This window comes from Octopus bimaculoides, chromosome 9 (genome assembly GCF_046866305.1).
Source record: "Octopus bimaculoides isolate indiv1 chromosome 9, ASM4686630v1, whole genome shotgun sequence".
Taxonomy (NCBI): Eukaryota; Metazoa; Mollusca; class Cephalopoda; order Octopoda; family Octopodidae; genus Octopus; species Octopus bimaculoides.
The window spans coordinates 11,473,235-11,498,486 of NC_142936.1; the positions used below are offsets into that span (position 1 = coordinate 11,473,235).

Consider the following 25,252-nt stretch of genomic DNA (forward strand, 5'->3'; position numbering starts at 1 on the left):
GGATATTCAGCGTGACACAGTGTGACAAGGCTGACCCTTTTGAATTACAGGCACAACAGAAACAGGAAGTAAGAGTGAGAGAAAGTTGTGGTGGAAGAGTACAGCAGGGTTTGCCACCATCCCCTGCCGGAGCCTCGTCGAGCTTTAGGTGTTTTCGCTCAATAAACACTCACAACGCCCGGTCTGGGAATCGAAACTGCGATCCTATGACCGCGAGTCTGCTGCCCTAACCACTGGGCCATTGCGCCTCCACGATGATGTAATATATATAATAAAAAAGCAAAGGTGGTTGGAATTGCTATGAAATAAGGCTCAGTGTATCCTAGCCCCCATCCATCCTCCATTCCAGGCGCTATTTCCTCTCCCAGCTGCGCCCTCCAGGCAGAAATAAATCACCGGCGCTTTCTCACACACTCTAATTTTCCCACTTGTAACCTACCCAGTAGGTCTAAACTTATCTGCACAATATCATATTGAACAGGATTAGTGATAGGTGGCGAGGGAGCATTCTCAAAGACATTCAGAACATTCTTTATTGACTAAGGATTGTCATAGTTGCATGTTGTTTTAGAATATTCTTTTATCAGATTAACTTTCACACCGATTTAGTTGAAATGTAATCAAATATAAAGACTAGAATTTGAGAAGACTGATGATGATCATATACATTGGCAATTTAACCTACCTCATTTTTAGTTTTTAGTTCAGAGGTAATATTGTCTCCAGTGTTGCATGATCTGAACTTCAAGTAGGTGCAGGCATGGCTGTGCGGTAAGATAATTGCTTCCCGATCACATGGTTTCAGGTTCAGTCCCACAGTGTTGCACCTTTGGCAAGTGTCTTCTTTTTTTTTATTGCCCACAAGGGGCTACACACAGAGGGGACAAACAAGGACAGACAAACGGATTAAGTCGATTATATCGACCCCAGTGCATAACTGGTACTTAATTTATCGACCCCGAAAGGATGAAAGGCAAAGTTGACCTCGGCGGGATTTGAACTCAGAACGTAACGGCAGACGAAATACTGCTATGCATTTCGCCCGGCGTGCTAACGATTCTGCCAGCTCGCCGCCTTTGGCAAGTGTCTTCTACTATTGCCTCGGACTAACCAAAGGCTTGTGAGTGGGTATAAATGGTTAAAACTGAAAGCAGCCCATTGTAACTATCTGTGTGTGCATTCATGTGTTTTGTCTCCTACCACTACTTGACAACCAGTGTTGATGTGTTTATTTCCCCATAACCTAGCAGTTTGGCAAATGGGGACCAATAAAATAAATACTCGGCTTTAAAAAAAAAAAGTACTAGGGTTGATTTATTCCACTAAAATTCTTCAAAGTAGTACCCCAGTATGGCCACAAAAAGGTGTAAATTCCTATCGGGGACTGAGGAACATAGAATGAAATTCAAAAGTAGCTTTCAGCTATAGGCATAGGAATGGCTGTGATTAAGAAGTAACGGTTATGGTTGCTTTAATTGATCTCCAGATCCATATTCTATTGGCAAAGTTGCAAAAAACACAATGGTTTTCAATTGTATTTATTTAAAGTAGTGTGGTTTAGAAGCTCGTTTTGTAATCATGTGGTTTCATGGTTCAGCTTCACCACATGGTACTTTTGTGAAGTGTCTTTTATTATAGCCCTGATCCAACCAATGCCTTGTGAGTGAATTTGGTAGACAGAAACTGTGAGGAAGCCTGGCAGAAACATTAGCATGCCAGGCGAAATGCTTAGCGGTATTTCGTCTGCCGCTACGTTCTGAGTTCAAATTCCGTCGAGGTCGACTTTGCCTTTCATCCTTTCGGGGTCAATTAAATAAGTACCAGTTACGCACTGGGGTCGATATAATCGACTTAATCCCTTTGTCTGTCCTTGTTTGTCCCCTCTGTGTGTAGCCCCTTGTGGGCAGTAAAGAAATAGGAAACTGTGTGAAGCCTGTTGTGTACACACACTCATACATACACACACACACACACACACACACACACACACGTATGCATGTCATTGTATCTTTGTACTCCCTGCAGCCGGGCAATTGGTTTTGATTCATGTCCTCGTAACTCAGCAGTTTGGCAAACCAGATCAACAAAATAAATATCAGACTGTAAGTAACAGGGTCAAATTGTTCGACTAAACCCTTCAAGGCAGTACCCCAGCATGGCCACAGTCGAATGACTGAAGCAAGTAAAAGATGAAAGATCTCCAGAAATCTTTTGGAATATAACTGAAGAAGCTGCATCTTTTATAGCTTGTGATGGAACAAGCAGTAGGAATAAGCAGCAGCAGCAGTAGTAGTAGTAGTAGTAGTAGCAGAAGCAACAGTAGTAGTAGCAGCAGTAGTAGTAGTAGCAACAGCAGCTGTTGTAGTAGTAGTAGTAGTAGTAACAGCTGTAGTAGTAACAGCTGTAGTAGTAGTAGTAGTAGTAGTAGTAGTAGTAGTAGTAGTAGTAGTAGTATAATAGTAGTAGTATAGCAGCAGCAACTGTAGTAGTAGTAGTAGCAACTGTAGTAGTAGTAGTTGTTGTATAGTAGTAGTAGTAGTAGTAGCAGCAACTATAGTAGAGTAGCAGCAGCAGCAACTGTAGTAGTAGTAGTAGTAGTAGTAGCAGTAGCAGCAGCAGCAGCAGCAGCAGCAATAGTAGCAGCAGCTGTAGTAGTAGACATTTAGGAGTGTGGGTGAGCGGGTGGGAAAGTTTAAAGAGAACAGTGTGTCTTTTTGTGTATGAAACTGTATTAATGTTGTTTATTCAACTTTGAAGAAGTTATTGTCCTAATTAAATGTTCTGCTTTGTGTTAATTACATACCAGTATGATTTGTAGGTTTTTAGGATGATTGTTTCTAGTTTCTAGTATTAGTCTTACTAGGCTGACGAATGATCTGTTCCTGTGAATGACTATTTAAGAACCACAAATGGGCAGCTGAGTTGATAAAATAGCAGATAAACACTTGTTTTATGTTTATTGGTCTATATCCTAGCACTATGCTGTATTTGTGGTCATCATACTTAATTCTAACAGATAAAATGGAATCAAAGGAAGCTGGTGGTGGTGGTGGTCAGTTTTGGAAAGATTTGTGTTATTTAGAAAAGTGAGGGAAAGAGTACAGTGAAATTGCCGTGGGGAGTGTTGTATCTAGAGTTTTATAGCCTCGACATTTCAGCAACTGGCTGCAACTGATGGGTCTGTAGCCTGCTCAGCTCTGTATTCTGCTCATTTGAGAGATCTTATCTTACTGGTACTTGGCAACCCCACCAGTGTGAGTGTCACATAAAAGGCACCCAGTACATTCTGTTAAATGGTTAGCATTAGGATGGGCATCCAACTGTAGAAACCATGCCAAAGCAGACATAGGACCTGGTGAAACCCTCTGGCTCCTCTGTTCTTGTCAAACCACCCAACCCATGACAGCACAGAAAAAAGAATGTTAAATGATGATAATGATGACGAGGGTCATGTACTGGGGTTGATCTAACTCAACTCTTTCTCTCTTTATTTTCTTTCTCTTTATTCAAAATGCAGCACTACATATATTTTCATTTTATGTAGTAAGTTTCATAAAATAAATATTAGAAAACTTTCATCTTTTGTGTTAAAAATAAACATTCATTCTTGTTACTAAGATACTAATGGTTCTCTTTTTTTTTTTCTTTGTGTTTGTTTAGGTAAGTGTTTCTCTGCTACCATTTTCTTTGCTGCTAGTGGTGAGTATGTTATTATTATTGGTTGTTACCTTTTAAATCGGTCTCCCTCTCTAATATATATATTTTTAAAAAAATAAACTAACATTAAGTCTGTAAAAGATATTTATAATAATCTTAATCTGCTTGTTACAACATTTGTGTGTTTGAGTGTTATGCTGTAAACAACCTTAACTAAGAAACTGAAATGAAGACAGAATTGAGAGTTTTGATATGGTGAAAACAAGTTGGAGGATTATGTTCTAAACAACGTTAACTATAGAATAAAATCAAATTATTATTGAAATTTTTAATGTTACCAAACAGTTCTCTGAAAATCCATAAATTTATGTTTCAAAATAGAATATATATATATATATATATATCGCCATGATTAATCGCTGACCAAAACATTCAATTTTTTTTCTCCGTGTTTTTCTCCTTGTTTTCTCCGTATTCTTTCTGTTGAAGAGCGTAGCTCGAAACATTAAAGACTTTCTGCATTCCTGAGCGTCAAACTAATACATCCTTTTGTTGTTTACACCACCTGTCCTCGTCTGTTGTTGTTTTTTTTCGTAAATTCTCCCATATATATATATATATATATATATATATATATATATGTATTTATTTATATATATATTTATTTATATAAGGGCATTACTATACAATAATACCTCACGCTATTATTGAATTTATATATATATGTATGTATGTATGTATGTATGTATGTTTATATATGTGTGTGTGTGTGTCTTGAAAGGGTAGAAAAATGGATTATTCTCAACGCAGCACTCAACCCTGGCTTGAGGATATCTATGCTCTTGAATTGTAGTCTTAAGACTGAAATTCTTTGGGTGTAGAAAATTCAGGTGTCATATCGGAAAAACCAATGTGTGAGTTTAACAGAAAGTAAAATATAAACCAAATTCGAAGATGAAGAAATAGTTTATCGCATCATTAATGACCATTTACAATTGTTTCAGTACCAACTCTGTTTTTAATGCCATTGCATGCAAAAAAGTTCAATGTGGAAAGTTATGTAATATTCGCAGTTTTCAATACTAAAGTGGCATTTCGCTAGACTTGTGTTGTAAGAGCGCATCTTTTAATGCAAATCTGATGAAGTGCTGCTCTAGTGTTTAAAACCCATGAGTATTATGTTACTTTTCATATGGAACTTTTGCATGAATTAATATTAAAAACGGGGTGCTACAGAAACAATTGTAACTAGTCATCTTTCTTTGTCTTATTTGGATTATATATAAATACCCACACACGCACACACATATATGTATATACATGAAACCATATAGTATATTTTACATTATATACACAAGTGTATTTGAAATATTACTTCCTTGCTTGTAAAATATGCAACACATTAGGGTATGAGACGTGTGTCTGCCAAATTTGTGCCAAAACTATTTTCAGCTGACCACTCAGGTTTCAGTTGCACAAGATCTTGATTGTGTCAAGAACAATGAAAACTTTTTGAAAATTTTGCGTAGGACTCTGAGCAGGTATCGCCAAGTTTTTGGCAAAATTTGATGCAGGTTTTCTGCTCAACTTTCTCTGTCATGGTCAATGTAATGATCATACACTACACACCTTCCTTCCAAGCATTGCTGGACACAGCGGAAGTGAGCTAGAATGTTAAAATTTAGTGCACCTGTACTGAAGAATTTAAGGTCAATCTTTGCCTAGTGGCTTTACTTTGCATGCTTTGGTTTCGTTACTATGGCAACAGTCCGGTTACTTATTGATCAGACCACGTATAATGTAAAACATCTCATTTGGTTTCAGACTTGTTCCACTGCTTGACATGATAAGCATATTTCTTCCATTATACTCTTAAGGTAACCAGTATCTTGTGTGTGGGAAATGGAAAAATTTGGTTGAGAGACATTATGCTGAAGTACGTCTTGTGTGTGTGTATGTGTGTGTGTGTGAGAGAGAGAGAGAAAGGGAGAGAGAGAGAGAGAGAGAGAAAGGGAGAGAGAGAGAAAGAGAGATCAATATTGTTAACATTATCACACAGTGCTCTGCAGATCCAGAAATTTATACATCAAAGTAGCAATAAAAAAAAAATATTAAAAAAATTATAAAGTGTAAAATATCCGTGTGTCTGCGTCTATTGGGTACAGTGACAGTGTTTGTGAGTTTAAGGTGCTAGACTACCTCACCTTGTGTTATTAAGTTCTGATGTTTAACTTATACTAGGCCCATTGTTGTTGTGCTCCTGAGCAAAGCACACTCACATAACATTTGCTTCTGTAGGTAATTTGCCTGGCTGTGACGGAAAACAGGTTCCCATCTTCATGGTTGAATTATGCATATTTGGTATTTGAAAAAAAACAACAAAAAAAAAGAACAAGTTGTAAAAAGAAAAAAGAACAAATAGACTCGTTCCAATTGAACCCCTTTCATAGTAGTCTGCTCTGAAGTTGTAGGGTTATTTGTATGATGATTTTTGTTTTTATAAAGTAGCATACGCAACACTCCTTTCTGGTGTGGCTGTCTATCCTATTATGGATATGTGTGGAATTCTTCTTACACGATACAGTGAGACTCCTTCTTCTCCTCTGTATTGAGACTCATTACAGAATGACCTCTCCTCCTCCTCCACCCTCTCTCTTTATCTTTCTCTCTTTCTCTCTCTCTGTGCTCTGTACTTTCCCTGTTTATATTCTGTGTGTAACTCTTTCCTATTCTGACTGTTAATTGTCCACATTTTTGTTGAAGTCAGATGCGTGTTCTTCATGTAGGCACAGCATGGTTAAGTAATGGTTCAGAAGAAGTTCGCTTCACAGTCACAAACAAGGTCCCCCCCCCCCCCCCAGGTTCAAGCTCACAGCATAGCCTCAAGTTGCCCCTTACCTTAAGACAGAAAAATGGGTAGACAGAAACTCTAAATAGAAAGCGGTGAGCTGGCAGAATCGCTAGCAAGCCGGGCGAAATGTATAGCAGTATTTAGTCTGGTGTTACGTTCTGAGTTCAAATTCCGCCGAGGTCGACTTTGCCTTTCATCCTTTCGGGGTCGATAAATTAAGTACCAGTTACGCACTGGGGTCGATGTAATCGACTTAATTCATTTGTCTGTCCTTGTTTGTCCTCTGTATGTTTAGCCCCTTGTGGGCAGTAAAGAAACAAGAGATGTTAGCACGCTGGGCGAAATGCTTAGCGGTATTTCGTCTGCTGCTATGTTCTGAGTTCAAATTCTGCTGAGGTCGACTTTGCCTTTCATCCTTTCGGGGTCGATAAATTAAGTACCAGTTACGCACTGGGGTCGATGTAATCAACTTAATCCCTTTGTCTTTCCTTGTTTGTCCCCTCTGTGTTTAGCCCCTTGTGGACAATAAAAAAATAAGAAACTCTAAATAGAAGCCAGTTGGTTTGTGTTTATGTGTACTTAAAGAAAAAAATACAGCCTTGTCTCACTATCATCATCATCATCATCATCATCATCTAATGACCCTTTTTATGTTGCCCTTAATTGGATGGTTCCAACAAGGGCTGTCAAGCCAGAAGACTGCACCAAGCTCTACTGTCTGCTTGGGTATGATTCCTATGGCCAGACACCCTTCTTTTGTGGAGCTGCGTGGCTTAGTGGTTAGGGTGTTGGACTTATGATCGTAAGATTGTGGTTTCGATTCCTGGACTAGGCAGTGCATTGTGTTCTTTAGCAAAACACATCATTTCACATTGCTCCAGTCCACTCAACTGGCAAAAGTGAGTAAATCTGTGACAGACCGGTGTCCCGTCCAGGTGGTGAATATATCCGCCACAAAACCAGGAAACCAGCCTTTATGAGTCAGTATGACTCAAGAAGGTAACTTTACCTGATTTTACCTTTATGCCCTTCCTAACACCAATCCCTTTATAGAATGTACTGAGCCCTTTTCAGATGGCACCAGCACCAGTGAGGTCACCTGGTAACACATGATAAGATTGCTCAACTACAGGTGTTGGAGTAGTATTGAAGGAGGTAGCTTTGTGACAGGTGAGGAGAGATTAACCCTTTAGCAATCAGATTATTCTGTCACAAGTAATGCTTATTTATTCACATTGTTTTTAATTAATCATGCATTATCTTGGAGCTCTGAGATTTTGATGTGGTAACTGTTAGTTTTTTAGAATGACATTGTAGGGTAGAATTGAGAAACCATATCTGGCCAGTTTGAGCATAAAGCAGGTAGAATATATTTTGGCTGGATATGGCCGGTTTAGATACTATAGGGTTAAAGTATGATAGAGGAGGGACGGGAACTGGTGTCTTGGTGTAGGGGAGATACATGGGTACCCCAGTTGGAAAAGAATGTGAATGGTAAAGAAGATGTGTCAGGGAAAAACCTCAAGAAAATTTTTGTTTGAGATTTCAGACAGTTCTGAAGTATTCACATTCATGTTTGTTAACACTGATAATGATAGGGTTAATGAATGATTAATTGTAATAATAATAATAATTATCATAATGATTATCATAATGATTTCTAACTTTGGCACAAGGAGAAGGGTGAGAGTGTATGAGATTGATTGAACCAATTTTTTGGTATTGAACTTGTAAATCAGTTTATTGACTCTGGAAGGATGGCCAGCAGTGTTGAACTCGGAATGTTTCAGGATGCTTATAAATACCACAAGGCATTTAGTTTGGCAATCTACCATTTCTCCATCTCCACTGGCTTTTAACAACAACAACAACAACTAATAATAATAATAATGATAATTTTTGGAATTGCCAAATGAAATAATTTAGCCATTTTAATCTATATTATTGGACATTTTATGTCAAGTTTAAAAATGTAATTATAAGCCATACATTGGAAGAGAAGGTTTCTTAAGTCTTTTTGAAGGGAAAAAAAGAAAAAGAAAGAACAATATATCTGTCTGCATATGCCTTCAAGAAAACATTACTTTTACTTCTAATTTACCAAGTTTTTACCAAAAAATTTTTTTGTTTGTTAATATATATATTTTATATGGTGTGTGTGTTTATTTTAAATCTCTAATTCTTGCCAGAAATTGCTTCCAACCAATATTATCTTTTTGCCTTTGCACAGACATATAAATACAAACCTCCATGTCCCTGTCCGTAATTCCTTAACTTTTTTAAATTCAATCAATTCTACAGCATTTTCAATTCTTGGCTTGGAATTTGCGCATTTCCAATTATCTGAAATATACCAATTTTTTCTTACTTCTAGCTTTCCTCCCCGCTCTCTCTCACCCGCTCTTTATTCTACTAAATACTACCAACTCTAAATACCATTAGCTACTCCTGCTTAAATGGTTACACGGAGATGATCATATGAATTTTCAAATTTATATCCGTCTGCTTTCTGGTCTCTTTAAACGCTTATACTTTTTCTTTCGCCATACTCTCTCTCTCTCTCTCTCTATCTCTCTCTTTCTCTGTCTCTCTCTCTCTCTCTAACTCCCTCTTTCTGTCTTCCTAACTGTTTTCTGTTACTCATCTTCTTTGTTATATACTCTTCGTTCTTTCTGTTCTTCGTATAAATAAAGAACAACAACAAACAAAAAGTAAAACAAAAACAAGTGCAAAGGAAATCAAATGGAAATGAAGAAAAATTCTGACAGATATTGCATCAAAAAAATATATATTTCTTTTGTCTTTCTGGAATTTTGGGGGAAGAAGAAGAAGAAGAAGAAGAAGAAGAAGGAGAAGGAGAAGAAGAACAACTTGTAGCTGATCACCGGAAATGAAAGCCTTTTATTAGCACATGAACGACTTGTGTTTTGTTGACTGGAGAAAGAATGCCTGAATTGTTAAAAAAAAAAAAAGAAAAAAAAATGATTTGGTCTTACTTTATTTTGATTTGATTGAATAGTTTAATTTTTTTTCTTTCGCCATCATCATCAACATCATCATCACCATCATCATCATTGTCATCATCCATCATACCACAATACCCATACATACATGAATAAAACACATAGAGCTCTTCGACATAAATACACACACATATGAAAAAGAGAGAGTAGGTATGTATTTTCAAGGAATTCTATTTATTCTGTTGTGTTTTATTATATTCTTATTTATTTATTATTTTTTTATTTCATCAGTACTGCAAAGTTGAGAGTCAATGGTCAACATTATTGATATTCTTTTGCTTGCATTTCTTTATGTCTACAACAGAAAATGGTACTTTCTGGTAAGGAATTCCAAACTTTTGCAGGGTCACTAAGAAAGTTTGACATTTGAGATAACTTCTAAAAACTTGGCATGGCTAGAATGAGACATACATACATATACATATATATATATATATATATATATATATATATATATATATATTTACTGCGGTCTTCATGTTCATCACATGGCCTTGTGTTTAGTCCTTCTGCATGGCATCTTGATCAAGTGTCTTCTACTATAGACTCAGGCTGACCAGAGCCTTGTGAGTGTATGTAGCTGATGGAATCTCGAAGAACTCCTTCGTGTGTGTTACAGTCCACAGTTTCAGAAAATGTAAATTTGAATGTTTTTGTGTGATTTTAATTTTAAATTTAATATAGGGGCAGGCATATACTTTTTCCATCCAAGGGTTTTTTAACCCAACAGTTACATGCTATTAATTATAGCTTTATTTCCTTCGGGTTCAACCTTTAAAAACATTAAAAAATAGAAAGAATAAGAAGTTTTGAATGGTACAACAATGCACTATAATACAAAAAATGGACTATCTACCTGTTGTCATTTAGTCATCCATAGTCCGATGATATTTTGGAATACAATTCCTCCTTCAGATATTCTTAGATGGAGTCGCTGCTATAATCGGTTTTCCAGCGACTCCATCTAAGAATATCTGAAGAAGGCATTGTATTCTGAAATATCATCGGACTATGGATAACTAAATTACAACAGGTAGATAGTCCATTTTTTGTATTATAGTGCATTGTTGTACCATTCAAAACTTTTTATTCTTTAAAAAATATATTTATGTATGTGTTAGCTCCAGTTTTCTGAAGCCTCTGTGATTGTTGAGTATATAAACAAATTGACTATTTGTTTCTCTGGGATTAGTCAAATCGAAGTAGACACCGCTGATGAGAATTCAATAACATTCGAAAATCGATTAAAGGTGTTCATCATTTTTTTTTTAATCTGCAGAGCTAAAATTAGCCCTGTTTATAAACGTACTATATAGGTTAATCGTAGTCGTGGTCATTACCGGTGTCAGGTAAATGGCATGTGAAAGCACCCATTACACACTTGGAGTGGCTGGCATTAGGAAGGTCATCCAGCTGTAGAAGCTATGCCTGGAACCTGGTGCCACTCTTCAGCTTACCAGTTCCAGTCAAGCCGTGTAACCCATGCCAGCATGGAGAGTGTACGTTAAATGATGATGACGACATCATCATTGTCATCATTTAACATCCGTTGTCCTTACTGGCATGATATCTATCTATCTGTCTGTCTGTCCGTCCATCCATCTATCCATCCATCCATCCATCCATATATATATGTATGTATGTGTTTGTGTGTATGTATTCCCTGGTATGACGAGTTAAAAAAAGTTGTGCCCAGTCACTTAGAATAAAGAACTCCAAAATATGTTTGAGAATGAATAAACATTTGATTGGTAAATGTTAGTCCACTGTGGGTTCAAGGGTTAGCGATGATGATGGTTTTTCCTTCCTTCTTGACTAATGTTATGGAGTATGTTCCAGTCTGTGGGCTTTTTTTTTTTGGTTTTGTTTTTGTACTTACTCATAATTGTATTGCAGATTACCTTTGTGATAAGTTGCTTTCTCCATTTCATATAGGTTTTTTTAGTTTTGTCTGAACTGACAAGGATGTTATTTGATAACCTTCATGTCTTAATTTTACTAAAAACTAAGATGGGAAGCTAGCAGAAATGTTGGCACGCCAGGCAAAATGCTTAGCGGTATTTCGTCTGTCTTTACGTTCTGAGTTCAAATTCCGCCAAGGTTGAATTTGTCTTTCATCCTTTCAGGGCTGATAAATTAAGTACCAGTTGCATACTGGAGTTGATCTAATTGACTGGCCCCCTCCCCCCAAAATTTTGGGCTTTGTGTCTAGAGTAGAAAAGAATTCTACTAAAGATTTCTGGAAAAGAATGGTCAATCTTCCTTAATTTGATATTTTTGATAGTCCTGTAATGTTTCTCTTCAAAAGGCACTGGCAATCCATTTATGGGGTGGGGTTCTTGTATGATTTAAATCCTTAGTTCTTGTTTCGGCTGTGTTCTTCTGATGGTTTGTTGAAAAAAAAGCCTAAGTTTTTTTTGCATTAAGCACTTGATGTGAATTTCCCAAGAAGGTTTACATCAAGTGCCCCACAGAGAAGGATCTTGATTTTGTTCATTTCCTGTCTTTCATGAGAAAATGTCTGACAATGGGGTACATATTACCTTGCTTGGAAACAGGCGAGGGTTGGTGACAGGAAGAGCATTCAACCTTAGAAAACCTACCTCGTAAGTTCAAGCCAACCCCTGCAAGCCATGGAGAAGTGGATGTTATGATGATGATGATGTTGATGATGACGATGACGATGACATGAATGTAATAAACAAAAGAAAAAGAAGAAAAATTGATAATCTTTCAAAAATTATAGAAAGATCTTCAACCCAGAATATCTTATTTTTTTGTTTTCCGGTTTTTTTTTGTTTTTGATAAAGCCTTTTGTTTCAGTGGTTTTTTTGGTTTGTTGGCTTGCTTTTTTTTTTTTTTTTTTTTTTCTCACCATAGTTAAATGGGTAGATTGTTAGGTCTCCTTCACCGGAACCTAAGAGGAAATTGTCCTTTGTCTTCTGCTTCTATCTTAAACTGAAGCAAATTGTAAAAGCTGACGCCAGATGGGCTACATATTTTCCATGTTCTCTCTCTCTCTCTGTCTCTCTCTTTCTCCCCCCCTCTCTCTCTCTCTCTCTCTCTCTCTCTCTCTCTCTCTCTCTCTCTCTCTCTCTCTTCAAAGCTGCTTCAGTTGCATGCTACATAGTTGACAGTTTTAAATATAGACTTGTGTAAGATTCGTTTTAGGTTAACTCACTTCTCTCTCTCCCTCTCTCTCTCTCTCTCTCTCTCTCTCTCTCTCTCTTTCTATATTAACATGCCTTTGATAATTGTTATTATTCTATTTTTTTTTCTGTTTCTTTTTTTTTTTTTTAATTGTTGCTATTTGTGAATGTACATGTTTTTAGACCTTCATTCTCATAGGAAATTGTATGAATACCATATCAAAATTTTACTTTTTTTTTTTTTTTTTTTTTTGGCTTCTGATAATAAGATTTGGAAAGAGGTAAAGAAACATAATTTTTATTTCTTAGAATTTTAAAAACAAATTAAAGAATCCCCTTATTCCTCCGACTTTTATGAAAAGCAAGTTAGCATGGCAGAATTAACATTACTTGGTGCGCCTACTTTACCTATGTGGTTGTATGCTGGCTGCAAGAACTGGGTACTTATTATAATGTATTTAGTTCTGTCCCTTTACATTAATCATATGCCTTTGGTGTCATTTTTATTTCTTTAAGCCTTTCAAACCCCTGTCATGCACAAGTCTTTGAAGACCCTTTTTTACTGTTCTCAACTCTGGGCTGTCTTTTCCGTTTCTTTCCAATTAGATTCCTGCTTTTTCATTTCTGCTTCCATATCTTGCCCCCAGTTATTTTTACGGCATCCTCTCATCTGTCTTCCCCGTGGCTTCTAGGGTTCAAGATTAAGGGCCTGATGTGTGATGTTTCCCTGAGGGAAGGCCTTCCTCCCTCCTGGTCTTTTAGGTTTTGAATTACCACCAGTAAAGCATGGCTGCATGGGTGAGCGCAGGCATGGCTGCGTGGGTAGGCACAAGCATGACTGCGTGGGTAGGCGCAGGCATGGCTGTGTGGTTAGGAAGCTTGCTTCCCAGCCACATGGGTAAGCGTTTTCTGCTATAGCCTTGGGCCAACTGAAGCTTTGTAAGTGGATTTGGTATATATATATATAAAATGACATTTATGAATCTTTATGTTCTGAGTTCAAATCCTGCTACAATCATCTTCACCTTTTGTGGTTCTTGAGTTGAGATTTTATTTTAGCATTCTATATCTTTTATCTTTTACCTGTTTCAGTCATTAGACTGTGGCCATGCTGGGGCACTTCTGTGAAGAACTTTTAGTCAAATTAATCAACCCTAATACTTTTTTTTTTTAAAGCCTGGTAGTTATTCTGTTGGTCTTTCTGACGTCTTGTTTGATAAGATATAAAATGTTCAAAGATATATCGTCTAATAAGCCATGGGAAGGTATAAAGGCAACAACATAACATTTATTGCAAAAAAAATAAATAAATAAATATAAAAAAAAACAGCAACAAGAAAATTATCAAATGCTAATTTTATTATACTTCTAGAAAAAAAAACAACCCAAAAACAAAAAGGTCATGGAAGATTATTGATTTTGTCAAAGGGGTCATGATTATAAAGGCCCTCTTGTCAGCATGGACAGATATATAGGAATTAGAGAAAGTGTGGGTGTAATTTAACTGTTGGCTCTCAAAGTTTGTTTTTCTTAAACAAACTGAATCTAATAATGATTCTTCTGAATGCAAAGTACCACAGAACTAAAAGGAATGCTTCTGGCTAATAAAATCTATGATTCATGTGAATAACTTAGCTGAGTTGTCATTGATTTTGTATGAGTAAGCACAGTTTTTTTGTTGGGAAGGAAAGAGAGAGAGAGAGAGAGAGAGAGTTGGGCCCACATCAATTTATACAGTATATTGCTGATGGTAACTGACTTTATTGAGTACCACAGTGTTTGCAATTCTAAGTGGGTACAAGTCACTTTCACATGAGAAAGGTGATTTCAAATTGAGTTCGTTATAGCTTAACGAAATGTAAACTTAAACATGATTTAATTGTCCAAAGATAATGTACCTTTCTTTGCTTCTTGCAGCCTTTTCAATAGTCAAGACTATTGAAAAGTTTGCAAGACGCTACGAAAATTTCAGGAAAGTAAAAATAAGAAATAAGTGGAAATTTTGACCATTGAAAAGGTTGCAAGGCGCAACGAAAATTTTAGGAAAATAAAAATAAGGAATAAGTGGAAATTTTACCGGTGAGTGTATTAAATTATAAGGCACAAAAAGAAAATGACTCACCCCAGACACAACAGAACATGCTTCAACACACGAACTCACATAAAGAATCTTGCAAACCAAATCCAAAAATGAAATACTGATGTTATGTTTTCTATTAAATAGATCTTTCTGTGATATTCTCACTTTGAAATTGCTATTCTCTGTTAGAAATGGCACATGTTCTCTTAGATTTAGAAATACTGTAATACTGCTACATTGTTGATTTTCCAGAATCATAGGGTTCAAAACCTTTCGAGATTACTGATTTTTCCAAACCAGGGGTGGTCCTCTTGTCCAATGTATTCTAAATTAAACAAATATTAAATTTACTTAATCCTTTTAATACCAATCTGCCTGAGACTGCCCCTGGTGTTTAGCTATGACTTTCATATTTTAACCTTTAGCATGCTTAGGTGCATCATGGCACCATACAAGTTTTCTCCCCTGTAGCTGTTCCAAAAATCAGCTTAATTATGACAAATTATTTTATTACATTCTTCATTATTTACAAACTGAACTGAAATAATGAGGATGTATTCCAAATGGAATATGGTAACAAAAGGGTTAAATAATTAAATGAAATACAAGCAGCTGTGTATTAGTATAAATGACACATATGTTAAGGTTACATGTGTTTGTAGAGTGCTCAGCGACTGGCTCATTAATTTCAAAAGCAGTTCGTTTTGTTCTGTTGATTAGATCAATTGGAACATTTATTATCATTATCAACAGGGTGCTAATTTTTTTTAAAAATCAAACTTTTGTATTCCAAAAATAGATCATATTATTCTGCTTGCCTCAGTCAAAACTGGCTGTAAAATAGATACCAACCAATCTTATTTTAAATTTTTAGTTGCAAAGACAGCAACTTTTCTAAAATCCATGTTTTATATATGGTAAAATAAAATTTAAAAAAACTGGTTTCAAATTAAGAGAAAGAAGAGAGTGTCTTGTAGAGGTTTTTTTTCTGTGTAATCTGTCTTTCGAATCAGTTATGTTAGACACAACATAACACAACTGATGTTGTGGAGGATGATAGGTTAATATTTTTGCTTTTTATTTTTTTTATTTTTCCTCTATTTGTATTTTAGTTTTACATAGATAAAGTTGAATTTTTTTTTCCTGTTTTAATGTCAGAGAGATTTCTGACTTTCTGAAATTTACTTTTCTCTATGTTTGAAGTTAAGGAAGGAATATATTTTGTTAGAATTATTTAGCCAGAATAATCCATCATCAAATTGATTTTTAGCTTTAGTCATCCGAGATCAAAGCAAACTGTAATATTGCTGATCAAAATTCATAAATTGCTTTTTAAAGCATGTCCTAGCATGTGGTTTTTTCTGGATGAGGATGACAATAAGGTTTTGCATAGATTTCACTTTATTATATGCAGTTTTCTTTTCTTCTTATCTATATTTATTTATTCCTGTACCAGCTAAAATGGAATGAGATACCATCAAATATACGTACAGCTGAAGTAATTCATTTATTAGTTCTGTATAGATTTCCTTACAAAACTCTCCATCTTAATGAGTTCATAAATGAAACTGGTTTTGAAAAATATTGCAGTAGTTTGCCATGAAAACAGCAGAGGAGCACTTAGCAGCTTATGGTATATGATATTATAAACATGTATATGTGTGTGTGTATATATATTATCTGAAGTGTAGAGCAATGTGTGTGGGTATGTATGTATATATATATATATATATATATATATATATATATATATATATATATACTCTTACTCTTTACTCTTTTACTTGTTTCAGTCATTTCAGTCATTTGACTGTGGCCATGCTGGAGCACCGCCTTTAGTCGAGCAAATCCACCCCAGGACTTATTCTTTGTAAGCCTAGTAATTATTCTATCGGTCTCTTTTTGCCGAACTGCTAGGTTACGGGGACGTAAACACACCAGCATCGGTTGTCAAGCGATGGTAGGGGGACAAACACAGACACACAAGCACATACACACACACACACACACACACACACACACACATATATATATATATATATATATATATATATATATATATATATATATATATATATATATGACGGGCTTCTTTCAGTTTCCGCCTACCAAATCCACTCACAGGGCTTTGGTCGGCCCGAGGCTATAGTAGAAGACACTTGCTCGAGGTGCCACGCAGTAGGACTGAACCCAGAACCATGTGGTTGGCAAGCAAGCTACTTACCACACAGCCACTCCTGTGCCTATATGTATATATATAAATTGGACTGATAGCCAAGCCTGGTGGAAGAGCTTACTATGTTAACCTCAAGATTCTCTGAATCCCTATCTTATACCATTCTTTCATATATATATATATATATATATATATATATATATATATATATATATATATACCTGAAATTTTTGGGGGTGGTGAGGGGAGGAGCCAGTCAATTAGATTGATCCCAGTACACTACTGGTACTTAATTTATCGACCCGGAAAAGATGAAAGTGGAGGCGCAATGGCCCAGTGGTTAGAGCAGCGGACTCGCAGTTGGAGGATCGCGGTTTCGATTCCCAGACCGGGCGTTGTGTGTGTTTATTGAGCGAAAACACCTAAAGCTCCACAAGGCTCCGGCAGGGGATGGTGGTGACCCCTGTTGTACTCTTTCGCCCCAACTTTCTTTCACTCTTTCTTCCAGTTTCTTGAGTAATGCTGCGATGGACTGGCGTCCCATCCAGTTGGGGTGGGGTGACACATATTCCATAGAAACCGGGGAACAGGGCCCATAAGCCTAGCTAGGCTTTGAAAGGGCGACATTTATCGTTTATCGAAAGGATGAAAGGCAAAGTTGACCTCGGTGGGATTTGAACTCAGAACGTGAACACTAAGTATTTCACCTGGCGTGCTAACGATTCTGCCAGCTCACCACCTCAATAATAATGATAATAATAAAAAAAAGATTGTTTTATCATTTTATAAGATCTCTTCACATGGGCAGTAGGACTTTTTTTTATTTTAATTTTAATTTTTCTTTTTTTTATTTTAATTTTTCTTTTTCTTTTTTTTTTTGGTTATAAGAGCAGGAAACAGTGTCAATTGAATCAAACTCAATCTATCACCTGTACTTATTCTATTGATCCTCCGCGAGGATGAAAGGCCAAGTTTTCGAGAAATACTGTTAGGATTTTAAGTATGGAACAGCGAGGTGTGGTTGCACATAGTGTGAACCAATTAAGCTGAGCCATGGAAATAAACACTCTTTTACTTTTCCTTTCATTCTGTTTCCTTTTTATTTTCCTTCTCCTTCCTCCTCTCCTACCTCCTCCCTACCCCTTTCTCCCTCTTTCTATCTCTTTCACTCACCTTCCCTAAGTCTCTGTCTGTCTGTCTGTCTGTCTCTCTCTCTCTCTCTTTTTCTCTCTCTCTCTCTCTCTCTCTCTGTCTCTCTTTCTCTCTCTCTCTCTCTACCTGTTTACTTGCAAATAACTGCTGCCATATAATGTGTTGATATGCAATGAGCTGTTTGCGAGTTGACAGTTATGTAGCTCTTTGTCTCTGTCTGTCTGTCTGTCTCTCTCTCTCTCTTTCTCTCTCTCTCGCCATATCTGTCTTGTTTTTTCTCACTCTCACTTTCCCTCGTTAGCTGTTTCCATCAGTCTCTCCCTCTCCCTCTCCCTCCCTCTCTCTCTCTCTCTCTATCTATCTATCTTTGTTATGTGATGAACTGCTGTCAGGTGGAACTAATTTCCTCCCTCCTCCCTCCATCTCTTTCTCTCTCTCTCTCTCTCCACACACACACACACACAGACATGCATGCATGCAAATGCATGTCCTAGCTTCCCTCCCTCCCTCCCTCTCCCCCCTCTCTCCCTCCTCCTCTCTCTTTCTCCTTCCCTCCTACCTTCCCTCCTTATTTCCTTTCCATCCTGGCAATCTGCTCTCCACTCACTATCCATTCCTCTCCCTCTGCCACTACCACCACCATTCATTCTGACCCATTCACTCACCCCACCCCCACTCCACCCCACCCACCCACCCACACCTCACGCCATCTTCAACCAATAACTGTCCACTCCAAGCACCAAATAATCAATGCAGTAGCTATCCTGGCAGTTTACTCTGCTAAACCAGATTCTTTGTAATTGTTTTTAATGTTGTTGATGTTGCTAATGTTATTATCCGAGGTTTTGTTGTTGCTGTGGTTATTATTCCTACTGTTGTTATTGTTATTGGTGTTGTAATAGTGGTAGTAGGCTGTTGTTTAGTACCAGATCATCGTCCTTGGTCATGCAGACCCATGGTCGAAGTCATCTCGTCCATGCCCATCCTGTCTGTTTTTTTTGCTTGGCTTTGTTTTATCCAGTATGTTCTTCCTTTACTTTAAAAAAAAAAATTTTTTTTTTTTTCCTGATTTTTAAAGGCAGAATTTGAAGGAAATGTGGCTGCTGTTTTTAGCAGGTCAGGCAACCACATAGCTTCAGCATATTTCATTCAGAACTATATATTACTTTCCCACTACCTGTATTAATGAAGTTTGTTTGGTAAGAAGCTTGCTTCCCGAACCATAATGGTTCTGGGATCTCTGCATGGCCCCTTGGACATGTGTCTTTTACTATAACCTTGGGCTGACCAAAGCCTTATGAGTGGATTTGGTAGACGGAAACTGAAAGAAGCCTGTCGGATGTATGTATGTATGTATGTATGTATGTATGTACGTACGTATGTATGTATTCATGCATGCATGCATGTATATGTGTGTGTGTGTATGTGTATGTATACAGTTATGTATATATTTATATGTTTGTGTGTGTGCGTGTATGTATGTATACAGTTATGTATATATTTATATGTTTGTGTGTGTGTGTGTGTGTATGTATGTATACAGTTGTGTATATATTTATGTTTGTGTGTGTGTGTGTGTGTGTGTATGTATACAGTTATATATATATTTATATGTTTGTGTGTGTGTGTGTGTATGTATGTATACAGTTATGTATATATTTATATGTTTGTGTGTGTGTGTGTGTCCTATTACTTGACAACCAATGGTGAGCTTACGTCCCCATAACTTAGCGCTTCAACAAATGGGATTGATAAAAATAAGTACTAGGATTACAGAGAAAAAGTCTTGCAGTTGATTTGTTCGACTAAAATCTTTTAAGGCGGTGCTCCAGCATGGCCACAGTCAAATGACTGACACAAGTAAAAGAATATTTACGTGTGTGTGTGTGTGTGTGTGTGAGAGAGAGAGATATCTAGGACTATGTTGTTTGGTGTGTTTAAACGAGAAAGGTATGATTCGAGGGAGACTTGGCTGTTATTTCCAGCAGGTTAGGCAACCCCATAGTGGTTCCCTTTGTTGACTCGTACTCGATATTGTTGTTGCTGATGTTGTTGTCGTTGTGAGATAACGAGAATAGTTCATTTAGAATTTTTGTATTCCTTCCACCTGTATTTTTCTTAAGTTTGCGTGTGTGTTTGTGTGCCTCTGTGTGTGTGTGTGTGAGTGAATGTGTCCGAGTGTCCGATAGCAGGAAACATCAAGTGCAGTAGTGAAATGGGAGGTGTATAGCATTGGAGAATGCAGTGGTCTGGTGATGTTGTGGAGTTGTGTTCAATGACATTGTGGTGGCGGCAGCGGTGGTGGTGGTGGTGACCAAGTGGGTGAGCATGAAAAGGGGCGTGGTAATATGGATGTTGTTGTTGTTGTTGGTGGTGGTGTCGTTTAGCTCAAGTTTTCAGCCTTTGCTTAAGCAACTCAGACTCCTGATAGAATAAGGTTCCATCCTTGGCCATCCTGTCTTAATGAAAAAATCTAGTACTTTTAGGCACTCGTCCAATATATTTTACCTTTTTGTCTTTTACTTGTTTCATTCATTACTCTGTGGCCATGCTGGGGCACCACCCTGAAGAATTTTAGTTGAACGAATCGACCCCTGTATTTTTATTTTTTTCATTAAATCTGGTACTTATTCTCTTGATCTCTTTTACTGAACTGCTAAGTCAGGGAGATGTAAACATACCAGCACTGGTTGTCAAGCAATGGTGGGGAACAAACACTGATAGAAAACACACACACACACGCATATATATATATATATATACGACGGGCTTCTTTCAGTTTCTAACAAATCCACTTACAAGGCTTTGGTTGGCCCAAGGTTATAATAGAAAACACTTACTTAAGGTGCCATGCTGTGGGACTGAACCCAGAACTATGTGGTTGGGAAGCAAGCCTCTTGTAATTTGAGGGAATTTGGTTTTCATTTCTAGCAGTTCAAGTGACTATATTTAAGCAACACAGCAGTTTAGAATGGTGTTCGTAGTGGTGGCGATGGAGGTGAAAGTATTGTGTGTGTGGGGGGGTAGCTTCTGGGTCACCTTTGCTTGAGCAAAACAAACTCATGTTCCAGTCTTGACCATCCTGTATGAAAGACTCGTTCGATACCATTTATTTTTTTTTATATTGAAATAAAATAACAGGGAAGGTCGGGATTTAGTTGCTATTTCTGTGGTTGTAGCGTGATGAAGTGCAGTTTGTTTTTGTGTTTGTGTCATTGTCTTCAATGGAAATATGGATTTTGATTATAACTAACATGCTCTCCCTCTCTATCTATCTATCTATCTATCTTTCTCTCTCTTGCACACACATTCACTCATTCAATCATCCTCTCACTCTATCTATCTTTCTCTTTCTTGCACACACTCAGTCATCCTCTCTATCTATCTTTCTCTTTCTCTCTCACACACACTCACTCACTCACTCAGTCATCTCTCTCTATCTATTTTTCTCTTTCTCTCTCTTACACACTCACTCATTCATCCTCTCTCTCTCTCTCTCTCTCTACATGCTATTTTTTCTTTGGAACATGCTTGTATGCACACACACACACATTTGTCTTTTGCTCTTTCTCCCTTTCACCCCTTTTCCTCTTTTTAAGTTTCTTACCCCCAAACCCCTCCCTCATTTACATGTTTATTACCTTACTTACCCTTTTCTTTCCTTCTTGTTTGTACCTTTCCCCAACCATCATTCTACCACCACCACCACCTGAGGTGCCATGGGAGACACTGTCTAATTAATCTCACCTGTAATGTTTTTGTATTTCGATGTGTGTGTGTGTGTGTGTGTGTGTGTGTGTGTGAGTGAAGAACATCTCTGGGGTTCTGAGCTTCTAGAAGACTCTTTGTGATGTTGATAAGATACAGAGATAGCATTAACCTGGTAGGTAGGTATATGTGTGTGTGTGTGCTGGGGGAGCAATAGAGGTGTGACCAGGTGTATTAAAGGTGTCAACTAAAGGTTTAGTACCCAAAGGTGGTTGTTCAGCTCAAAAGTTCTTGTGGACTAGTAGTAGTAGTAGCAGTAGCAATAACAGTTGGTAGGAGGGAAGAAAAGGAATATATTTTGATTGTTGTTGCTCTCTGTCTGTCTGTCTGTCTCTCTCTCTCTCTTTACCTCTCTCATTTTCCTTGTCCTGTCGCTTTCTTTTTCCCCCAGATTGTCTTTCCATCTCTCTCTCTCTCTCCTGTCACTCCCTCTCCCACTGTTTCTTTGTCTTATTGTTATTCTTCCTGTCACCTCCACTCCCTCTGTCTTTGTCCTTGTCTCTCTTTGTCATCTTTCTCTGTTTAAGCATCATCATCATCATCTTCACCATCATTTTGTTGGCTACTTTTCTCTGCTTCCATGGGTCATTTTATATATATATATATATATATATATATATATATATATATATATATATATATAAGGTTGAGGAGGCTATTGGATTATACTAAACCCAAGAGGATACAGGTAATACCTAGTAAGTGCTGTATACCAACTAGTTTGCCCCAGTCGTTGTATGAACAGGATTGGGTATTATAAGTCGTGTATATGTAAATATATAAAAACAGAAGGATAAAGAGAGCAAAGGTAAGGTTGAAGAATTTTATGGATAGAGTCTTACAGCTGTTTCTGGGAAGATCCAGTACTTCCCTTCATCGGAGACAGAAAATATATATATATATATTATTACAATTAAAAGGGTAAAGGTTTATCAATTTATTAATTTATTAATAAATTAACAATTAATAATTTTTACCAAGCCCTTCGGTATGAAAATACCATTATTGGTGGAGAACTTATTTAAAAGTTCTTATACACTTATAAACATAATTAAGGGATCAGCAAACAGTTGCTTCACCATATACCGAAGTTCAGAAATAGCAGCTAAAAAGCTTAATTATGTTTATATATATATATATATATATATATATATATATATATATATATATATATATATATATCTTTCTCTCTTTCTGTGTCTCTGTGTGTTTCTATCTATCTGTCTGTCTGTCACTCTCTCTCTCTCTTTATACACACACACACACACACTCACACCACACCCAGTGTAGGGGTGGAGACATAAACAAACCAACACCTAGGTTATCAAGTGGTCTTCTTTCTCTCCATCTATTTAGCTCTCTCTCCCTCCACTCCAATCCCTTTCTCTCTTTGTTACTCTATCACTTTCTTTCTCACTGCCTCCTCCTCCTCCCCAGCTCTCTCTCTCTCTCTCTCTCTCTCTCTCTCTCTCTCTCTCTCATCTCTCCATTCAACCTCTCCTCCTGTCATTGGAGGACACTTCATACATACCACCCCCAACTACCCCACCCATAGCCATATCCTGGCTTTTTTTTTATCCAAGATGTACCTGCTTCTCCCCCCCCCCCATCTTGGTCTCAGTGCTTACTGTCACACATCAGTCGCAATTAACATATTTCTTTTATCCCCTGTGCTTCCTACTACACACTTCAAAATTTCTTTCTTAAAAACCACTTTCAGGAGGTGGGGCGGGGGGGGGGGATTGGCAGAAGGATACAGAGAGAGTGAGAGAGAGGGAGACAGAAATAATGAATGTGTATGTGTGTGTGTGTGTGTGAGAGAGAAAGAAAGAGAGTAATGAAATTAATGTAAACCATGATAAAAGATAATGGATTCTTACGTCTCTACTAAGATATGAACCCAGGTTGCTGTGGTTTAGAATGAAATCCTGAATCCAGGAAGTAGACTATGAAGGTGGTGTTGGTGGCAGTGGTTATTGTATTTAGCCCCATGTCAGTTGATCAAAGGCATTCCTGGCTGTGACCATCCCATCATTTTTTTCTTTTTTTTTTTTACATACAAAGGATCCCAGCACTGCTGTACCATTCAACATGTGTGATTTGAAAGAGATCCCTGGCTGCCATTATTTGCTGGTCAAGTTGCTTTGTAGATAACCCCCCCCCCCCCCGCCCCCGCGCCCACACACTTCCTCTTCATAGATGTCCTCCCATGAACCCAGGTAGATGTATGAGGAAATAGTGGACAAATGATAGGTAGATGTCATTGAAAACAATGCTGAGAGTGTTCAGGAATAGGCTTCTGGTCATTTGAATCTGATGGGTCACCTATACATTTAAGTGCTTTAGAGGTTCCAAACCAATAGTCACTCCCTAACTGGCCATGACAAACAACTTTTTGAATAAATAAGTAAATATATACATATATACATACATATATATATATATATATATATATATATATATATATATATATATATATATAGATATGGATGTCCACCTAGTGGTCATCCCTTATATACACACACACACACACACACACATATATATACACACACACACATATATATATACATATATATATATACACACACACACAAATATATATATATATATATATATATATATATATATTCCTTTATTTGTTTCAGTCATTTGACTGTGGTCATGCTGGAGCACTGCCTTTAGTCAAACAAATCGACCCCAGCACTTATTCTTTGTAAGCCTAGTACTTATCCTATCGGTCTCTTTTGCCAAACCGCTAAGTTATGGGGGATGTAAACACACCAGCATCGGTTGTCAAGTGGTGTTGGTGGGGAACAAACACACACACACACATATATGATGGGCTTCTTTTAGTTTCTGTCTACCAAATCCACTCAGATGGCTTCGGTCGGCCCGAGGCTACAGTAGAAGACACCTGTCCAAGGTGCCATGCAGTGGGACTGAACCTGGAAAGCCTCTGCAACCAGAGTTCTAAACTTCATCCCCCCCCCCACCACCACCACAACCATAATAATCACCTCTAAAAGTTGTCCAAAAGTTTTATTTTTCTCTTTCTCTTTCTCCTATGTTCCCTTCTATCCTCCTCCTACCACCACCACCACCACCTTTGATTTCTTTTATTGAACTCTTTCAAATATTGCCTCCTACATTGAACTGGGCAAAAGGACAAATTCCTTTTCTTCTTTCTCTCTCTCTCTCTCTCTCTCTCTCTCTTTCTCTTCCTCTATCAAGAATTTCCTCTTCCCCATGTTATTTTCTTTGTCTCTTTCATCCTTGTATCCCTTTGCTCCTTTCTTTTCTTTCTTCTTCCTCCTCAGCTTCCAATCCCTTTTCCTCCTCCTCCTCCTCCTCTCACTCCCCCTCCCCCTCTCATTCTGTTCTTTCCTCACCCAA

General features: G+C 37.4%; 1 protein-coding gene across 6 annotated transcripts in view; it reads left to right on the forward strand.

Annotated features, from left to right (window-relative positions):
* Nucleotides 1-25,252, forward strand: part of LOC106879997 (uncharacterized) — a 319,599-nt gene that overhangs the window by 223,881 nt on the left and 70,466 nt on the right. For 2 of the 6 annotated variants that reach the window (XM_014929780.3, XM_052970415.2), the window contains exon 2: nucleotides 3,661-3,699. The exons of the other annotated variants lie outside the window; for them this stretch is intronic. The gene's annotated coding sequence lies outside the window, so the exon portion shown is untranslated. The remainder of the gene's footprint in view (nucleotides 1-3,660; nucleotides 3,700-25,252) is intronic. 6 annotated transcript variants of the gene reach the window in all.